At 38.5% G+C, this 20,253-nt stretch overlaps 1 long non-coding RNA gene across 3 annotated transcripts; it reads left to right on the top strand.

Annotated features, from left to right (window-relative positions):
• Nucleotides 1–480: 480 nt before the first annotated feature.
• Nucleotides 481–18,507, top strand: LOC309860438. Of its 3 annotated transcripts, XR_014309373.1 has the most exons (5): nucleotides 481–530; nucleotides 1,250–1,436; nucleotides 15,089–15,157; nucleotides 15,266–15,298; nucleotides 18,230–18,507. It is a non-coding gene; the product is annotated as an uncharacterized lncRNA (long non-coding RNA). The 3 variants fall into 3 exon arrangements; XR_014309372.1 differs by lacking the exon at nucleotides 15,266–15,298; XR_014309374.1 differs by lacking the exons at nucleotides 481–530; nucleotides 1,250–1,436 and adding an exon at nucleotides 7,264–7,327.
• The last annotated feature ends 1,746 nt before the right edge of the window (nucleotides 18,508–20,253 follow it).

Genomic DNA, 20,253 nt, shown 5'->3' with positions numbered 1-20,253 from the left:
ATGCCAGAAAGGATGAGGCACTCAGGGTTTGCAGCAAAGTCTCCTGCCTAATCCTTGGGGCCACCTTTCATGCCCAAAATATGAAGTGGCTAATTTTTTGTTGTTGTCACAAGGCAAATCATTTCCCTCTGACCGGAACCAACCGACCAGAGGGCCAGGGTCATCAGAATTGTCATAATCCACATCTGTGAATGTTTTCCAGGGTGAGATGGTGATGTCTACATTTGGACTAATTTTCTACTGCACCATCTGTTTAAAAATGATCCTCACAGGTGGCTGGCTGCCTGTCAGATGCCTCACGTTTTGTCATGTGTACTGCAAGTTAAAAGGAAAAAAAAAAAAAAAACCCTCTGAAGAGTGTATACGTCCATGTGTTTCTAAAGAGGGAGAAAACAATTATTCACGAAGAACAAAGTCAATTACTTTCATTAAGATGAGTGGAATGATGGTGGGGGGTGCAGTGGTGGGGAAGTGGGAGAGCAGGGGAAGGAGTTAATACACGGGATAAGGATGATTAAGAAAGGACAAAGGTAAATGTACCTCGTCTAATCCTGTGCCTACAAATGCTTCACCTGCCCTCCGTCTCTGCCTCAGAAAAGCAATTAGAAGCCTGGATATGAGTAGGCATTGCATTTTATTTTAGCTCTTTTGTATGACATGAAGGAATCCAGAGGATTGTGTGTACGCCTCTACATGCAAGCCTGCACATGGGGTGTGTGTGTGTGTGTGTGTGTGTGTGTGTGTGTGTGTGTGTAGGCAGTTAAAAGTGCCGGCCTGAAAATCCCACCGGCCAACAGATTTTTGTAGAATTTTTCTGCCCACCCAGCCAGCTAATTACCCAAAAGCTAATTAGGATGTTAAATATAACAAAATGCTCCACTTCCAGGAAAAAGAACGGCTATAACCACCGAACGCTTATTATGGGTAATGATTGATGAGGGGGGAATAAAACAACAAAACATGTCACGGAAGAAATCATATTTTCCAGAGTGAAGTGGAGGAATCAGATGTGCCTGTCTGTGGGACACGAACTAACCTGGGAGAGGCGACCCTATTTCCTGATTTAGGCTTTTCCGTGGTCAATCTCCCACTGTGACCTCAGAGACCATAAATGATCTTTGTTTTCTTCAGAGAAGAACAAGGAGGTAGTTGATTTAGAGGCTGCTGGACTGGTCCAATTTTCAGAACAAGTGATTTATTGTGGATCTTCCAGAATTGCTCTTTTAATAAGTTTTCTTTTGTTTTTAAGGAAGAGCCATGATAAGTGGGATTTCTGGTCCTCTGACCAAGCAGATGAAAATTACCAAAGGACAAGCAACACCGGCTTTCCGATTCCCACTTCTGCCCAGAAGAAGAAGAAGAAGAAGAAGAAAATTGGATCCTGCTGAAATCTAAGAAGGACACAGAGCTGCAGTGTTGTTTTGTTCCCGTTGAAGGTCAGTCTGCAACAAGCTTGGCATCCAGGAAGCAATTCAATTCTGTTTAGGGATTGTATCTGGTAATTACACTCTCCTTAAATCTATGCCTGAGTTGTAAATCGAGAAGAAAACCTTCCAGCAGCCACCCTGTGATCCTTTTTAAAAGGGCAATTTCAAAAAAGTTCAAGAACCTTCAAGGTGCAGGTAATTCTTTGATATTTAGAAGGATTGCAATTTAAAGTCATTAGGTTTAATTATGTGGAAATAAGGATTGGTCCTTTAAAAAAAAGTGAAACTAAGTACCATCACTCATAGTATGTACTTCATTCTGAACAGACTTGTGAATATGTATGAAACAGGCTGGTTGTACCAAAGGTTTTCCCCAAAGTCTGCTTTGTACTCACTACGAAGGAAATAAAACCAAGTGGTTTTTTGGGATAAATAAATGTATTTTTAAAAAAAATTTTTGCCTCAGGGCTTAAAAATTAAATAAGCAAAATTCAACCTCCCTAAATAGTTAACAAGTATTGAAACATATTAAGGAAAGATATATTTAAATTTTATAGGAAAGAAATATATATGGACATATATATATTTCTATGAATATATATATATATATATATATATATATATTTTTTTTTTTCAATGAACTTGACTCAATTCCTTTGAAAGCTCCAAGTATTCATTTTGGTGGGAAAACAGACCTTCAGACTGAGCGGCAGAATGGCGGTTTTCCTGCAGGTGTTGAAAAGGCCTCTGTTCTTCAATCCTGTCTCATCCAGAATGAGCCCTTTGTTTCACTGGCCACTTCTGCATCCTTCCTATCGGCTGCTCTTCACCCACATATTCCTTCTTATCAGTTGTTTACTGAAGCACCTAAAATTCCAAGGTTTTCCATCCCTTAAAAGTATATGAGTGCCTCCAGAGCAAAATGAGAGAAATGAAAAGTATTTCAGAAGCATTCTTCTTCAAGTTGATAATACCAAAATATGATGTAGGCCCTTGGACTTCCATACGAAGGCGGGTGCGAACATCCTATAATATTGTTTCCAACACATTTTCCAACAGACATTTCCTTTAACAATTTGAAGATGACCAAACCTCTTCTAGTTGAACAGTAGGTATCTGGAAAATTGAGTTTCACACTTAGGGCATCTCTAGGCAATGGGAGGGAGAGTAGTACTTCACTCGCGCCATTTATGTATTATATTGATTATCTGGTAAAGCTGTCAAAATGTCTTCTTGAGAATCTTAAAAGGGCAGTTGTGCTTCCTCAAGTTTATATAAGAAGAGGGATTCAAAAATTCTGGGGTCTCCCCTGATGGTATCATATGATGCAATGAGAAGAAATAGAATTTTGGTGAAAACAGAAAGAGAAAAATAGTCTAGGAAGAATTTCTAGGATATAACTAATATGGAAGTCGAATTTGTTTTATTGTTTTTTCTATTATTTATGACAAAGTACAAGGACGTTTGTTAGAGAGCTCTATCTTTCTTCATCTGAAACTTCATGTTTGCCTGGTCTTTTTAATGTACTTGTATCATTTGTATCCATAATAACTCAAAAGCATTCACGTATCTCCTTAGAAAGATGACATGAAAAAGATTCTTGTGGGGTTTTTTTTTAAGATTTTATTAATTTATTTGAGAGAGAGAGAGCACAACGGAGGGGTGCAAGGCAGGGAGAGAGGGAGAAACAGATTCTCCACTGAGCAGGACACACGGTTGGATCCCAGGACCCCCAGATCATGACTTGAGCTACAGGCAGACACTTACTGACAGAGCCACCCAGGCACTCCCCAAAAAATTCTTTAGGCCACTTTTTTCTTATAATAGTGCTTACATTATTTAAAAGTGAAGTAAACAATTCTGGCACTTAAAAAAAATATCCCCTTCAAAGCCAACAATCAACACACAGCATTCTTGCAACATATTCTGTTTTTGAGTAGAGGTGAGAAGAATTACTACTGACATATACACTCCTTGGCCTTCAAGAAGAAATGCTGAAGCGGTCATTTAAAAATTTGCCCTGAGAATGCAAACTGGTATAGCCACAGTGGAAAACAGTATGGAGGTTCCTCAGAAAGTTAAAAAGAACTACCCTGTGATCCAGCAGTTGCACTACTAAGTATTTACCCAAAGGATACAAAAATACAGATTCAAAGGGGTACATGCACCCTGATGTTTTTAGGAGCATTATCAACAATAGGAAAATTATGGAGAGAGCCCAAATGTCCATTGACTGATGAATGGATAAAGAAGATATAGTATATATATATACACGTGTGTGTGTGTGTGTGTGTCCATGCATGCATGTGTGTACAATAGAATATCAGTCATCAAAAAGAATGAAATCTTGCCATTTGCAAAGACGTGAATGGAGGTAGGGGGTATTATGTTAAGTGAGTCAGTCAGAGAAAGACAAATATCATATGATCTCACTCATTGTGGAATTTAAGAAAGAAAACAGATGAACATATGGGAAAGGGTAGGGGGACGAAGAGAGGGAAATAAGCCAGAAGAGACTCTTAATGATAGGGAACTTACTGAGGATTGATGGAGGGAGATGGATGGGGGATGGGATAGATGGGAGAAGGGTACCTCTTGTGTTCATGAATTGGAAGACAACATATTTAAGATTCAATAATATCCAAAGCAATCTATGGACTTAAAGCAATCCCTATCAAAATCCCAACACTGTTGGCAGAAATAGGAAAAAAAAAAATCCATCCTGAAAGTCACATGGAATCTAAAGAGATCCCAAATAACCAAAACAATCTCAGAAAAAAAAGAAAATTAGGAGGCTCACACTTCTGATTTCAAAACTTATCACAAAGCTACAGTAATCAAAACAGTGTGATACTGCCACAAAGACATATAAGCCAATGGAACAGAATAGCCCAGAAATAAACCTGTACATATAAGGTAAAATGATCTTCAACAAGGGTGCCAAGACCATTCAATGGGGAAAGAAAGGTCTCTTCAACAAATAATTCTGGGAACATGAAATATCCACATGCAAAATAATAAAATTGAACTCTTACTTTACACAGTATACAAATTGACTCAAAATGCTATCAAAGACCTAAGTAAAAAGTTAAAACAACAAAATTCTTAGAAGAAAATTGTAGGAGTGCTGACAACATTGAACCTGTTCATCTTTGTCCATCTGGTTCATGACCACACAATGACCTCCCTCAAGCCTGTGTGTTCTAGGTCTGTTGGTGGCTAATGTATGTCCTGACTAGAAAGCAGGAAGGTTTTTTCTGACCTTCCCTAAAGTGTCTCACAGAAGGCACTACTTTAGGTAATGAGTAAATCTAATTGATGTCACTTTTTCTTTAAGATTTTATTTATTTGAGAGAAGAGAAAGAGCACAAGTAAGGAGAGGGGCAGAGAGAGAGCAACAAACAGACTCCCCACTGTTCAGGAAGCCTGACATGGGGCTCAATCCCAGGACCCTGAGATCATGACCTGAGCCAAAAGCAGACGCTTAAACCAACGGAGCCACCCAGGTGCTTCCTAGGTGGTCTCACTTTAGATAATTAGACTTTGACCTCACCACAATACCCTTTGCTCCCTATAAAAGCTGTGGATTATGGTCAAGACTTTGTGGAGAAGAGCTGCATAGGGTCTGGATCTTCCATCTGCCCAATCCACCCCATCAGTAAGTTGCCCTGAATAAAATTCTCTGTAAATGATATGGAAAGACTTCCTTCATTCTTTAATCTCAAAGGGCTTAATCGGTCTGGAGGATAATTTACTATCCCTCCCCCACCTTCTAACAAAAACAGAGGAGAAATTTTTCATGACATTGGGTTTGACAGTGATTTCTTCGCTATGACTCCAAAAGTACAAGCAAAAATAAAAATAAAAGTAAAAATAGATAAATTAGAATATATCAAACTTTAAAACTTCTGTGCACCAAAGGACAGACTCAACAGAGTGAAAAAAAGGTACCTACAGAATGGAAGAAAATATTTGCAAGACATATACTTCATAAAGGGTTAATATCCAGAAGATAAAAAAAAAAAAAAAAAAACTCCTACAATTAAACAACAAACACAACCCAATTAAAAAATGGGCAAAGAACTTGAGTAGACATTTCTCCAAAGAAGATATACAAATAGTCAACAAACTCATGAAAAGATGTTCAATATCACTGATCATTAGAGAAATGCAAATTAAAACCACAAGACACTACTGCATACCCACCAATATGGCTACTCCAAAGACAGAGAGAAAGAAAGAGAGGGAATAAGAAGTAATAGAGAAGATGTAGAGAAATTGGAACCCTTGGTGGGAATGTGAAGTGGTGCACTATGGTTCCACCATGTAACACAGTATGGCAAAACCTAAAAAAACTTAAAATACATCCACCATATGATCCAACAATCTTACTTCTGGACCTGTATTCAAAAGAATTGAAAGAAGGATCTCAAAGATATTTGTACACTCATTATTCACAATAACTTAAAGGTAAAAAGAAAGTAACCTAAGTGTCTACTGAGGGATGAAGAGATAAACAAAATATGATATATCTGTATAACGGAATATTATTCAGCCTTAGAAAAGAAGGAAATTCAGACACATGCTATAATACTGAGGAAACTTGAGGACAATATGCTAAATGAAATAAGGCAGTCACAATGCAATAAATCTTGTATGACTCCACTTACAAGAGATACCTAGAACCATCACATTCATAGAGACATAAAGAAAGTAAGAGAGTGGTTGCCAGGGACCAGGGGAAGGGCAATGGGGAATTGCTGTTTAATGAGTATAGAGTTTCAGTTTCATAAGATGGAAAGAGTTCTGGAGCTGGGTTGTACAACACTGTAAATGTACTTCATACTCTGAAACTATACACTTAAAAATGGTAAGGATGGTAAATTTTATCTTAGGTATATTTTATGACAAGTTTAAAAAAAAAAAAGAATTGAGGACTTCCCTCATAGCTAAGACTTTGGACTCAGAATTAACAACCCAAGGATTTTTTCGCTATCTCTTCATACATACTCCATCTAATACTATGGTTCCTTGAAGTAATCTGCACACACGGAGTACTCCCCCTGTTTCCTAGTCTCTGTTATAATTGAGAATGTATCCCATAAACTTAACTAAAATTAATTCCTTTTTAAATTGAGAACAAATAGAAGTGGGCAGCTTCACTCTGGTGATAAACTAACAAAATGCGACCAGTAAAATTCATCTGTAGAGGAACACTGAACTGGAAGTCAAAAGCCCTGAGTTCACCCCCCACACACACAAAATTTATTCCATTTGCCAAACAAATCTCTGTAGTTTTATGACCCAATTCCCTTATCTGTCAAATTGAGAAGTAGGACAAGATGATCTCTAGTGTCTTTCCAAAACACAATCTCTTTAAGTCCAAAGCAAGTTGTCCATGTTATCCAGCTCCCTTCCTGTCCCATCACATTCTGGAGCATCTAGAGGATGCATGTACATGTCTTATCATTAAGGGATGCCATGGACAGCAAACTCTTTCACATTCCTCCCACAGATAGGCAGAGTCTAATTCCTCTCCACTTGAATCTGCACTGATCTTTGGTGGCTTTGACCAGTGAACGTTGGGTAGAACTTAATGCTATGAAAGATTCTAGGCTAGGCTTTAAGACAACTGGCATTTCCGCCTGGGTCTCTTGGAGCTGTGAGCTGCCATGCAACAAGTCCAGCTACCCTACTAGAAAGACCAGGTGGAGAGAACCTTAGATTGTATGGAGAAGGAGAGCTTCCAGCTGAGAACGGCCTTCTAGACATCCCACCAAGGTTGTAGGCATATGGGTGAACCCATCTTGGACCCTTAAAATCAAGCCAGCTCTTCCAGTCCACATCACATAAAGCAGAAAAAATTCATCCAGCTGAGCCCCACAAAACAATGAGATACAGTAAGTATCATCAGTATCATTTGTTATAAAGCAATAGACAACCAGAAAAAATGCTTTGGGAATTTAGTCTTTGAAGCTTCCTCCTTCCTTCCTGCAAACTGGAATAAAACGATGAAAGGACAAAGATAAATATAATTATAGACTGATGTTGGGGCACTTGAATGGCTCAGTTAGATAAGCATCTGCCTTTGTCTGAGGACATGATCCCAGAGTCCCAGGGTCTGCTTCTCCCACTCCTTTTGCTTCTCCCCCTGCTTATGTCTCTCACTCAAAAAAATAAATAAAATTTTAAAACCTATATATTAATTATAGACTGAGGTCAAAATGAAAATGAATTTAGAAAAGTTAAGATCTTCTCATTTCAACATAAAACTATATACTTATATGATTGAACATTATGATCACATGGGAAAGGACCAGAGAAGCACTAATTGTAGGCAATAATTCATCTCATTCAGGGATGAAAAATAATATCAGTGAGGACATGGGAACATATTTGCTATTGCTAACTTTTTCTTCTAATTATATACTTCATGCTGATATTTTTATTTTTTATTTTTCAAGATTTTATTTATCTATTTGACAGAGAGAGAGAGAGAGAGAGCAGAGGGAGGGGGAGAAGCAGGCTCCCTGCTGAGCAGGGAGCCCAAGCAGGGCTTGATTGCAGGACCCTGAGATCAAGACCTGAGCTGAAGGCAGATACTTAATGGACTGAGCCACACAGGTGCCCCTCCTGTGCTAATATTTTGCCTCTAATACCTAACGCTGTTGTACACACCTCTGCCCTCACCCCACTACCATTCACCAAATCTACTCAGGAAGCTGAACTGAGACACAGTAGGTGGATGTTGGAATGAGGCAGAGAGGAGGAAGATGGAGGATGGTACATTAGAACTGACTAAGGCAGATCTGGCTGCCAGAACTGTTCTCTGCTCAGACAATAAATTCTCACAGATGCTGAACATCAGCAAATACCTCTGTTTCAACCTCTTGCCCAGAGTTGTCCCTCATGCAGTTCATGAAGGTGATGGAAAAGTAGCAAATTTCTGGCACTATGCTGAGAAATAGGAAAGAAAGGAAAATGTACTTCTGCTCTGATCCTTTTTTCTGATTTTAATCAATAGCAAAAGAAAATATTCTATCCAAATTAAAGACCACCTCTCACTTCATATATTAACTCAGGGTGTTGTATATCATTATCTCTAATCATGACTTACAAGTATTTGTTTTTGGCATTTTCAGAGGTCAGTCCCCAGCAGACCTATTACACAACAAGCAATTTCATTCAGCTTGGAAATTGTACTCTGTAATTACACTATCCTTCAATAGTCACCCTGACTAGAATGTAAATAACCCAGGGAATTATATGGCTTAGCATACTTTTAGATTCAAAATAAAGTTGGTCATGAAATTTAAAGCAGGGGATATAGGCTGATTCCCATGCTTATCTTCTTCATAATCCCCAAAGCCCATATCCAGGTGTTTTGATTATTTTGATATACATAACCTTTAAACTCACAGTGTTTACTAGGTTTTTTGTTTTTTTTTTTTTTTTTTAAGTAACATTGGTTTGGGGAGAATTCTATTTGGGTAGACTCCTCAGTCCCTCCCAGGAGGGAGGAGAAAGATACTCTTTTATGTGCAATATTATATTACTTGGGTTTGACTTCAGGTGGCATCTAACACTTGTTACTTAACTATTTACCTTCTTTGCTACCTATTTTCATTTGTAAATGAGAGCATACTAAATACCTCCTTGGAGGGTTGTTATAGAAGTTGGAGCGGTATTATCTAAAGATATGGAAGCAAATAAATAAATAAAGATAGGGAGCCAGAACTATGCACTCATGACCTGTATAGCCTTGTAGCCTTGGATGGGTAGCCTTGACTTATCTATGACTGTTTTCTCATTTGTAAATAAAAGGGGGATTATATGCTTATGGCATAGAGTTTTGTGAGAATTGGATGAAATTATATATAGAATATCTTAGCAAGTGCTTGGTAAACATTAGCACTGATGATGATAATGATGATACTGATGCATAGCAGTTGCTCACTAAATGATAGCTATTGCTTTTAAGTTATTGAATTTAAGGAAATTGGACATATCCTCTATCATATGTATTCAGAATAGAAAAACTGGGCCACATGGTCTTATCAGTATCCATTCTGTCTATATGAAAACAATCCAGGTTTATAATTTGTTGAGGACCTATCTGGGGAATGGAACCAACATTTGTGTCCTTGAGGCAGAAAGACCACCCCCCAAATCATAGAATCTAGAAAGACCTCAAGATAACTGATTGTGAAACTGATGAATCATAATTTTAGAAAGGAGCTCTTGAGAGCAGCTAGGGGAAAATTCCTTACATACAGAGGAAGGTCCACCAGAATAACATCAGACCTGTCCACAAAAACCTGGCAAACCAGGAAGGGCTGGCAAGACATATTCCGGGCACTAAATGAGAAGAAAATTAAGCTAAGAACACTTTATCTAGCAAGGCTGACATTCAAAATGGATGGAAAGATAAAGAGCTTCCAAGACTGGGAAGGTTTAAAAGAGTATGTGACCACCAAGCTGGTACTACAAGAAATATTAAGAGGGGTTCTATAAAAGAAGAAAGAACCCAAGAGTGTCAGAGAGCAGAAATTTACAGGGACAATCTATAGAAACAAGGACTTCACAGACAACATGATGTCAATAAAAACATCTTTCAATAATCACTCTCAATGTGAATGGACTAAACATTCCCATAAAATGGCACAGGGTTGCAGATTGGATAAAACGACAGGACCCATCCATGTGTTGTCTACAAGAGACCCATTTGGAACCAAAGGATATATCCAGACTAAAAGTGAAGGGATGGAGAAGCTTCTTTCATGCCAATGGCTTTCAAAAGAAAGCCGGGGTAGTGATACTCATATCAGATAAATTAGATTTTAAACTAAAGACTGTAGTCAGAGATAAAGAAGGATACTACATCATTCTTAAACAATCTATCCACCAAGGAGATCTAACAATTGTAAATATTTTTGCCCCCAATATGAGAGCAGCCAACTACATAAGACAACTGTTAATCAAGATAAAGAGTCATACTTATATGGATACGTTAATAGTAGGGAATCTTAACATGCCACTCTCAGTAACAGACAGATCATCCAAGCAGAAAATCAATAAAGAAACAAGAGCATTGGATGACATATTGGACCAGATGGACCTCATAGATATATATACAAAACATTCCACCCTAAAACAACAGAAGACTCATTCTTCTCAAGCGCACATGGAACTTTCTCCAGAACAGACCACATACTGGGTCACAAATCAGACTCAACTGATACCAAAAGATTGAGATTATTCCCTGAATATAGTCAGACCACAATGCTTTGAAACTGGAACTCAACCACAAGAAAAAGTTTGGAAGGAATTCAAACACTTGGAAGCTAAAGACCACCTTGCTTAAGAATGTTTGGATCAACCAGAAAACCAAAGAACTTAAACAATTCATGGAAAACAATGAGAATGAAGACACTTCTGTCCAAAACCTATGGGATACAGCAAAGGCGGTCCTAAGGGGGAAATACATAGCCATCCAAGCCTCCCTCAAAAAAATTGAAAAATCCAGCATACACCAGCTCTCTTTATACCTTAAAGAACTGCAAAATCAACAACAAATTAAGCCAACCCTACACATAAGAAGGGAAATAATCAAGATTAGAGCAGAGATCAATGAGATAGAAACTAGAAATATAGTAGAACACATCAACGAAGCTAGAAGCTGATTTTTTGAAAGAATCAATAAGACCGATAAACCATTGGCTAAATTAATCCAAAAGAAAAGAGAGAGGACCCAAATTAATAAAATTATTGATGAGAATGGAGAGATCACAACTAACACCAAGGGAATAGAAACAATCATCAGAAATTATTATCAACAGTTATATGACAATAAGTTAAGTAACCTAGAAGAAATAGATGAAGTCCTGGAAACCTATAAACTTCCAAAACTGAATCAGAAAGAAATTGACAACCTGAATAGACCTATATCTAGTAATGAGATTGAAGCAGTGAACAAAAAACTCCCCAAAACCAAGAGCCCAAGACCTGATGGATTCCCTGGGGAAATCTACCAAATATTCAAAGAAGAAATAATACCTATTCTCCTGAAGCTTTTTCAAAAAATAGAAACAAAAGGAAAACTTCAAGACTCTTTCTATGAAGCCAACATTACCATGATCCCCAGCCACGCAAAGACCACACCAAAAAGGAAAATGTCAGACCAATATCCCTGATAATATGGATGCTAAGATTCTCAACAAGATCTTACCCAATAGGATCCAACAGTACATTAAAAAGATTATCCACCATGACCAGGTGGGATTTCCCCATGGGATGCAAGGGTGGTTCAACATTTGCAAATCAATCAATGTGATAGAACAAATCAATAAGAGAAGAGAGAAAAACCACATGGTCCTCTCAATTGATGCAGAAAAAGCATTTGAAAAGATACAGCATCTGTTCCTGATAAAACGATTCAAAATATAGGGATAGAGGGAACATTTCTCAACTTCTTAAAATCTATCTACAAAAAACGCACAGTGAATACTATCCTCAATGGGGATAAGCTGACAGCCTTCCCTTTGAGATCAGGAACACAAGGATGCCCACTCTCAGCACTGTTGTTCAACATAGTACTATAAGTCCTAGCAACAGCAATCAGACAACAAAAAGCAATAAAAAGTACGCAAATTGGCAGTGAAGAAGTCAAACTCTCTCTCTTTGCAGATGACATGATACTTTATATGGAAAACCCAAAAGACTCCAACCCCCAACTACTAGAACTCATACAGCAATTCAGTAATGTGGCAGGATACAAAGTCAATGTACAAAAATCAGTTGCTTTCTTATATACTAACTATGAAAATATAGAAATGGAAATTAGAGAATTGATTCCATTTACTATAGCACTAAGAACCATAAGATACCTGGGAATAAACCTAACTAAAAAGGTAAAGGATCTATACTAGAGGAACTACAGAACACTCATGAAAGAAACTGAAGACAAAAAGATGGAAGACCATTCCATGCTCATGGATTGGAAGAATAAACATTGTTAAAATGTCTATACTGCCGGGGCACCTGGGTGGCTCAGTGGGTTAAGCCGCTGCCTTCGGCTCAGGTCATGATCTCAGGGTCCTGGGATCAAGTCCCGCATTGGGCTCTCTGCTCAGCAGGGAGCCTGCTTCCCTCTCTCTCTCTCTCTGCCTGCCTCTCCGTCTACTTATGATTTCTCTCTGTCAAATAAATAAAATCTTTAAAAAAAATGTCTATACTGCCTAGAGCAATCTATACTTTCAATGCCATCCCAATAAAAATTTCACTGGCACTTTTCAAAGAGCTGGAACAAACAATCCTAAAATTTGTATGGAACCAGAAGAGACCCCGAATTGCTAAGGAAATGTTGAAAAAGAAACAAAACTGGGGCCTCACATTGCCTGATTTCAAGCTTTACTACAAAGCTGTGGTCACCAGAACAGCATGGTACTGGCACAAAAACAGACACATAGATTAGTGGAACAGAGTAGAGGGCCCAGATATGGACCCTCAACTCTATGGCCAAATAATCTTTGACAAAGCAGGAAAAAATATACAGTGGAAAAAAGACAGTCTCTTCAATAAGTGGTGCTGGGAAAATAGGACAGCTATGTGTATAAAAATGAAACTTGGTCATTCTCTTAAACCATACACAAAGATAAACTCGAAATGGAGGGACCTCAACATGAGGCAGGAATCTATCAAAATCCTAGAGGAGAACATCAGCAGTAACCACTTCAACATCAGCCATGGCAACTTCTTTCAAGATATGTCTCCAAAGGCAAAGGAAACAAAAATGAAAATGAACTTTTGGGACTTCATCAAGATCAAAAGCTTCTGCACAGCAAAGGAAACAGTCAACAAAACAAAGAGGCAACCCACAGAACAGGAGAAGACATTTGCAAATGACACTACAGACAAAGGGCTGATATCCAAGATTTATAAAGAACCCCCCAAACTCAACACATACAAAACAGATAATCACATCAAAAAGTGGGCAGAAGACATGAACTAACTAACTAACATGGCTAACAGACACATGAAAAAGTGGTCATCATCATTAGCCATCAGGGAGATTCAAGCCCAAACCACATTGAGATACCACCTTATATCAGTTAGAAAGGCCAAAATTAACAAGACAGTAAACAACGTGTGTTGGAGAGGATGTGGAGAAAGCAGAACCCTCTTACACTATTGGTGGGAATGCAAGTTGGTATAGCCACTTTGGAAAACAGTGTGGAGATTCCTTAAGAAATTAAAAATAGAGCTACCCTATGACCCTGCAATTGCACTGCTGGGTATTTGCCCCAAAGGTAGAGATGTAGTGAAAAGAAGGGCCACCTGTACCCCAATGTTCATAGCAGCAATGGCCACAGTTGCCAAACTGTGGAAAGAACCAAGATGCCCTTCAATGGACAAATGGGTAAAGATATGGTCCATATATATAACGGAGTATTATGCCTCCATCAGAAAGGACAAATACCCAACTTTTGTATCAACATGGACTGGAATGGAGGAGATTATGCTGAGTGAAATAAGTCAAACAGAGAGAGTCAATTTATCATGTGGTTTTACTTATTTGTGTAGCATAAGGAATAACACGGAGGACATTGGGAGATGGAGAGGAGAAGGGAATTGGGGGAAATTGGAGGAGAAGACAAACCATGAGAGACTGTGGACTCTGAGAAACAAACTGAGGGTTTTGGAGGGGTGGTGGGGGGGGGGATTGGTGAGCCTGGTGGTGGGTATTATGGAGGGCATGTATTGCATGGAGCATTGGGTGTGGTGCATAAACAATGAATTTTGGTACACTGACAAGAGAATGGAAAAAAATAAAAATATAATTTGTTCAGGACCTGAATCCATTAAATATGGCCAAAATGAAAAGACCCATTTTCAATAGATTTATTCAGCAATTCTCATCCTGACCATGCATTAGAATCAACTCTTGATTTTTCTAAACTAACAGTCATGCAGGTCACACCCCTTTACCCCAATAATGCTGGTCTGCAGGTGACTATGATGTACAGACTATCTTGAAAGTCACATAGTCATCTGACACATTTCCTAGATTATGCATGTTATGGCTAGGCCTCGCCTGAAGAGAGACCTCAGCAAGGAAAAGCAACAAGTAAATTCAAAACACAAGTGTTGTGTCCTTTATTCTGAAAACTTCTATTGTCTCAGGACCCTAAAACTTGATTTTAGGAAGAAGAAATGGCTGAATCTGGGTCTTTGAATAAAATATCAGCTAAGGAAATTCAAATAGTCATAGAAATATTGAAACACTTCTATTTCTAGAATTGCTGTTCTTCTTCTCCTCGATCTCCCGTTGGATTTGTAGGTGTTTGCAATGGTGTGATAAGCTATCTAGCTGATCTCCTGCTACCTGATGTCATCTCAGCCTGCTACTTCTCCACCATCTTGACTCCTCCTCGAAATATTGAAACACTTCTATAAGTTACTTATTAATACTAATCATTTTTTCAAAAGTCACATATTTTAGCAAAAATGAATAGTCTTGGAATAAAAGTATACATTATGCTCTAGCCTAAACTAGCAGTCATCAGTCAGAGCTGTGATAACTTTTTGGGAGTCAGGGTTTGAACATGGGTCTGTCCTGACTTGACAGTCTGTGTCTCTTCCAATGTTTCATTCCATCTCAGGGGAATGTGTCCAGAGTAAGAAGGAGGAGAAGAAGCAGCTCCAAAATTTCCATCCCATATTCAAACCAGGTAGTCCTACTATTGTTTATTTTATCTTTTGGCTTGCCTTTAAAGAAAGTTGAGCATAAAAAAGAAATGTAAAACTCCTAGGAAACTTATTCCTTCTTTTTGTTCTAGAATGCCAGAATCTTCACAAGATTGTATTGCAAGGTAAAATGGTGACTCAGCAATTAATTTGAATCATGCTAACTATGTTTCTGGGTAAAGAGGGTCAAACAAACATAATAAAAATCAAAAGTGCTGAAATAATCTGATTTCACCTGCATAGAGCAAATGAACTAGGTAATTGCCAAACTCTGCTTAGTTTTAAAGTGTGTAAACACAGCCAGAGCATGAAGTTTGCTATATTTGATTTTGCCTTCACTGTAGAAAACCAAATCCTACACTAAGACTTCCAATAGACCGGTAATGACAGTAGGGAATTGAAGGTCTCAACCTCTCCTTTGTGGGGAGGGGAAGAGTCTGGATAAGAAGGCATACCAAACATTTACAAGCTTTGAAAAAAGGGCTGATTGGAAATTGCTCCTGAGAAAAGATCAAAGGTTGGGGCTTTGTGGAGAGAGGAACAGGATGGTTTTTAAATCATTTTTTAAATCATAATGCTTTGTCAGTCAGCTCAGCACAAAGCATCAAGGCCTTTCCTGGGTAGAGAGTAATTTTCACACAGAATGAAATGGGAAAATAGGATGTAAGAGGGAAGTTTAATGAACAATTTTGTGTCAATTTTTAAAATTGGATTTGGTTCTCTTTAAGGAAACTTTTAAAAATAGAGGATAACCAGTGATGTCAAAAGAAAAGGCAACCGCAGTAAAGCTGTCCAGATAGGATCAGAAAAAACATGGGCTGTCAGGTCAGACAGACCAAAGTGCGAATGCTGACTCCACCACTTACTGGCACTGACAGGTTACTTTCTCTGAAACTTGGCTTCCTCAGCTGTAAAAGAGGGCTCTTACATAAACTTCTCATGGAAGGGTTATAGGAATGAAATGAGACACTTCCTGTCAAGCAGTAGGAACAGAAGCTCCCGTCAAACAATACCTATCAATTCCTTCCCCTCCTTCGCCTCCAGACATCCAGAAGGAATGGTCTCTGAAGCCATTTTAGAAGCCATCTCTAACTTGGCTTCCAAAGGCATGACATTATAAAGACTATAAATGATTAAGGAAAATGAATGAGTTTGAATTGGTAGTCGACCCTTGCAACCACAAGTGTTGTCCTTTAACAGCCGTGTGGGCTACACCCTGTGAGCCTGTTTGAAATAGAACATCTCAAGTTTTATTCACCTCAAACCCACTGAGCTAGGATCTACATTCTGAAAATATCCCTAGATGGTGTCCATGGACATTAAAGTTTGAAAAGTGCAGGTCTGACTTCCTACCGTCTGAAGAATTGTTCTGCTCTCCATGGCAACTGGTAGTAGACTTACTTCTAGAATAAAATGTTTAACATCCAAATTTCTTCTGGGAAGTGAGCTTACTTCCTATTTCTAATGTTGTTCAGATTCCCTTAGCCCTTAGATGTTTTGTCCACAGAGAAAGGGTTTGTGTGTGATTTTTATTTATCCTTTTATGATGGATATTATGAAGTACGCCACCATTCCAACCTTCACAACTGTTTTTATTAATAGTTAATATCCAAAAATTAACAATTTCCATGGTACCCTAAATTTATTTAAATAGTTTTAAGTAGTTTAGTTTTTATGAAAGGAATTTTGTTTCATTTTGAATTGTTCTAATTGTATGAAAGGAGGTTTTTTGGTTTGTTTGGGTTTTTTTTTTAAGGAAATATTTTTTAAAATTCTATTCTCTTTCTTTTCTACATCTGTGAGTTGATTCAAAAAATTCAAAATTGCATTAACCATCTTTTAAAGAAGCCGAAGCAGAGCTACCACAAAAGAAAAAAAAAAAAAAAAAAAGACTAATGTCTAATAAAAAGGACAAAGATCTTCCTCCAAAGGGTTTAGCATCCTGAATTGATATTTAGGGGAGAACTCAGGATTCTTATTTTCCAGACCAATGAAGCCAAGGTAACACTCGAGGAACTGGAGCTGGGAGAGGAGATGACCCCTCTGCCTGGACTAACAGAGAGACCGCACAGAGGAGTAGTTGAGCAAGGGGGATTTAGACTAAGAAAACCCTGAATTCTTTTTTTTTTTTTTAAGACCTTATTTATTTATTTGAGAGAGGAGAGAAAAAGAGAGCACAAGCAGGGGAGTGGCAGAGAGAGAAGCAGGCCCTCTGATGATGTGAGGTTCCATCCCAGGACCCTGAGATCATGACCTGAACTGAAGGCAGACACATCTGAATGAGCCACCCTGGTGACCCATGAAAACCCTGAGTTCAGGCCCTGCATTGGGCTACTCGTGTGATTCTAGGTGTGATGCGTATTTTTCTAAATCTCAGTGTCTGCCTTATAAAATGAGGAATCACAAACCTCACTGGATTATTGTGTGAACCAAATTATTCAAGTAAATAGATGGAAGATATGCAGAACAGTACCTGGCAGGTAATATGGGTTCAATAAATCACAATTTGCTTATGGATGCAAATCACAATTTAGGTGTTTCATCCTCAAGTACCCTACCTGTGGGAATTTGGATAGATGAATGGTGAGAAATATCCTATTGCAAAGTTTAAATGAGAAATCATAGCACCTTAATTTATTGAGCACTTATCTTGTTCCAAGCACTTCTACAAGTACTTTGCATACACTTTACAGACCTTCCCGACAATCATATGTGTATCTGCTATTATCATCCCCATTTTTACAGAACCGGAAACTGAAAGTCTGGCTGAAAGTCAAGCAGTAAAGTAGCCGGTGTGGATAACTATCATTTTTTTTTCCCCATCTTCCTACCCAGCACTTTAACTTAGGAGATGTTTGAAGGAGGATCCTGCTATGAACACGGAGTGGCAAAAATTTAACACGGAGTGGTTAAATTTACATGTCACTTGTTGAGGCTTTTATGCCCAATTGTGCAAACACTAGTCTAGATGTCACTGGGAAGGTGACTTTTTTTTTTTTTGGTATTGACAATTTATCAGTAGCTTTGAGTAAAGCTGATTATTCTCCATTTTGTAGGTGAACTTCATCAATCAGTTGGAAGCCTTAAGAGCAAAGACAGGTTTCCCAAAGAAGAAATTGAGCTTCACATCTGCAACACAGAAATTCTGCCCAAGGTTCCAACATACCTGGCCTGCCCTGTAGAATTCGCACTCAAGATTGCAACACCGACTCTTAGCTGAATATCCAGCCTGCCAGTCTGCCCTAGAAATTTCAAACTTTCCAACCCCCATAATCACTTGAGCATAAAATAAAATAAAATGTCTGAAAATAAAATAGAATTCCTTAAAATAAAATAAGATATTGGTTCTTTTTCTTTGGAGAACTCTAATACAAACAGGAAGATAAATCTTCTCTCCTCATCCATTAAGTCATAAGAGCACAACACAACCCATCACAAAGATAGAGGGAGAGTTGAGAAATTATTCACAATAGCAGTGGCATTGACACCAAGGGTTACTGGTGGCAAACATCCCATGGCAGTGGCACCAGGGACAGCTTCCTCATCAGGTTGTTCCTGGCATATAACTTGGGCTGACCTCCCCACTGCCTAGCTTTCTTGGTTTTGCATCCATTCTTTGAGACTGGCTTTCCAGCGTTAACACACTCCATTATTCATGATCCTTCCTGTAATTTCCTTTTTTGCTTAAGGAAGTCCAGTTGGCCTCTGTCGCTTATAACTAGAGCACCCTGACTGCACGGTGGTAAAGCAGTGAGATGAATCTGGGTGTCTAACTCCAATGCCTGCCCTCTCAGCCTATTTCCTACCTCATCAGAACTTGTGATTTGCAAAGGACCTTAGCAATCAAGTCCAACTGTATAGATAAGGAAACTAAGACACTAGCAATTGATCAAAAACAAGGACTCTAAAACTCAGTGGGGATGATGAATAAGATGAGAAGTGATTCCAAGTTATGAAGGATTAGATTTAAAAAAAAAAAAGAAAGGATTACAAAAGGATTATATAAAGGAATATACCTATGTGTTCACAAATCTCAGTACATCTAAATTCAGAGTTGAAGCTACAAAGAGACAAAGTAAGAATGAATTAAAGATCTAAAAGATAAAGAGCTTTCTCATGTTTCAGGGAGAGGAGCACTTGCACACTCCACACACTCCAGCAGAAGACAGAAGACCTTGTCTCATGATAACTTGAAATAGAGAGGCTCCTGAGCTCACAACTCAGGATCCTGACCCCAAAGAAAGATGGAAGTGAAGAGCTCCACTGGAAATAAAAGGGATTACCTGAGTCTCTACAAACCAAACCCTGAGTCCACCTGCATCCGGCTCCAGCTACTTTCTCCCAGCTCAGATCCTTAGGGACCCTGGCCATCTAACATACAGCCCTGAGGCAAGAACGAAGAGGGCTCTTCTTCAGGGATGCCATGGCCCAGGGGAAAGAGCTGTAGATAATGGCATCTGGGAGTACCCCAGTGAAACAACAAAATCTCTTCCCAATCCCAATGAGATTATTAGATTTTTCAGTTGAGAAGCCACCCTTGTATGCACCAGACTCCCAAGATGGTGTCTCATTGGCTCTTAAATATGAACAGAAAGCCAAGCATCTCCAGATATTTGAAAAAAGTCTCTACCATAAAAGTAAGGATTTAATCCTCAATAATGTAAAAGGGAACTCCCTTATAAAATATATCTAGTATTTTAATTCCAGTGTCTTCTGATGGAAAAGCCCAGGAAGTCTTAAAATAAGTTGTATCCCCCAAATTATGATCCCAGTTGTCAAACTTTAGGAAGAAGTCATAAGATGATTTTATTTGTTTGGGGACAGTTAGCCCAAAGATGACCATTTAGTAAGATAATCTGAATGAATTTCTGCCCTAGCTTCCCTTGAAAGAACAGAGGGGCACTCTAGAAAATTGAGTGTTTGCCTCGAGATTGACATTCCTAGGAGAAGGCTTTGGAATCGGAATTTATGCCTGAGGTCCAACAGTCTAGTCCAAAAATTGCATAGCCCTCAGACTCAAAAAATATTTGGAAACTAAAGCTTGAAGGAAATACTCAAAAACAAAAGCAAAAATACACCA

The sequence above is a fragment of the Mustela nivalis genome, assembly GCF_964662115.1.
Source record: "Mustela nivalis genome assembly, chromosome: 2".
In the NCBI taxonomy this organism is placed as follows: domain Eukaryota; kingdom Metazoa; phylum Chordata; class Mammalia; order Carnivora; family Mustelidae; genus Mustela; species Mustela nivalis.
The sequence above is the reverse complement of the archived record's forward strand: the minus strand, read 5'-3'. Positions and strand labels throughout refer to the sequence as shown.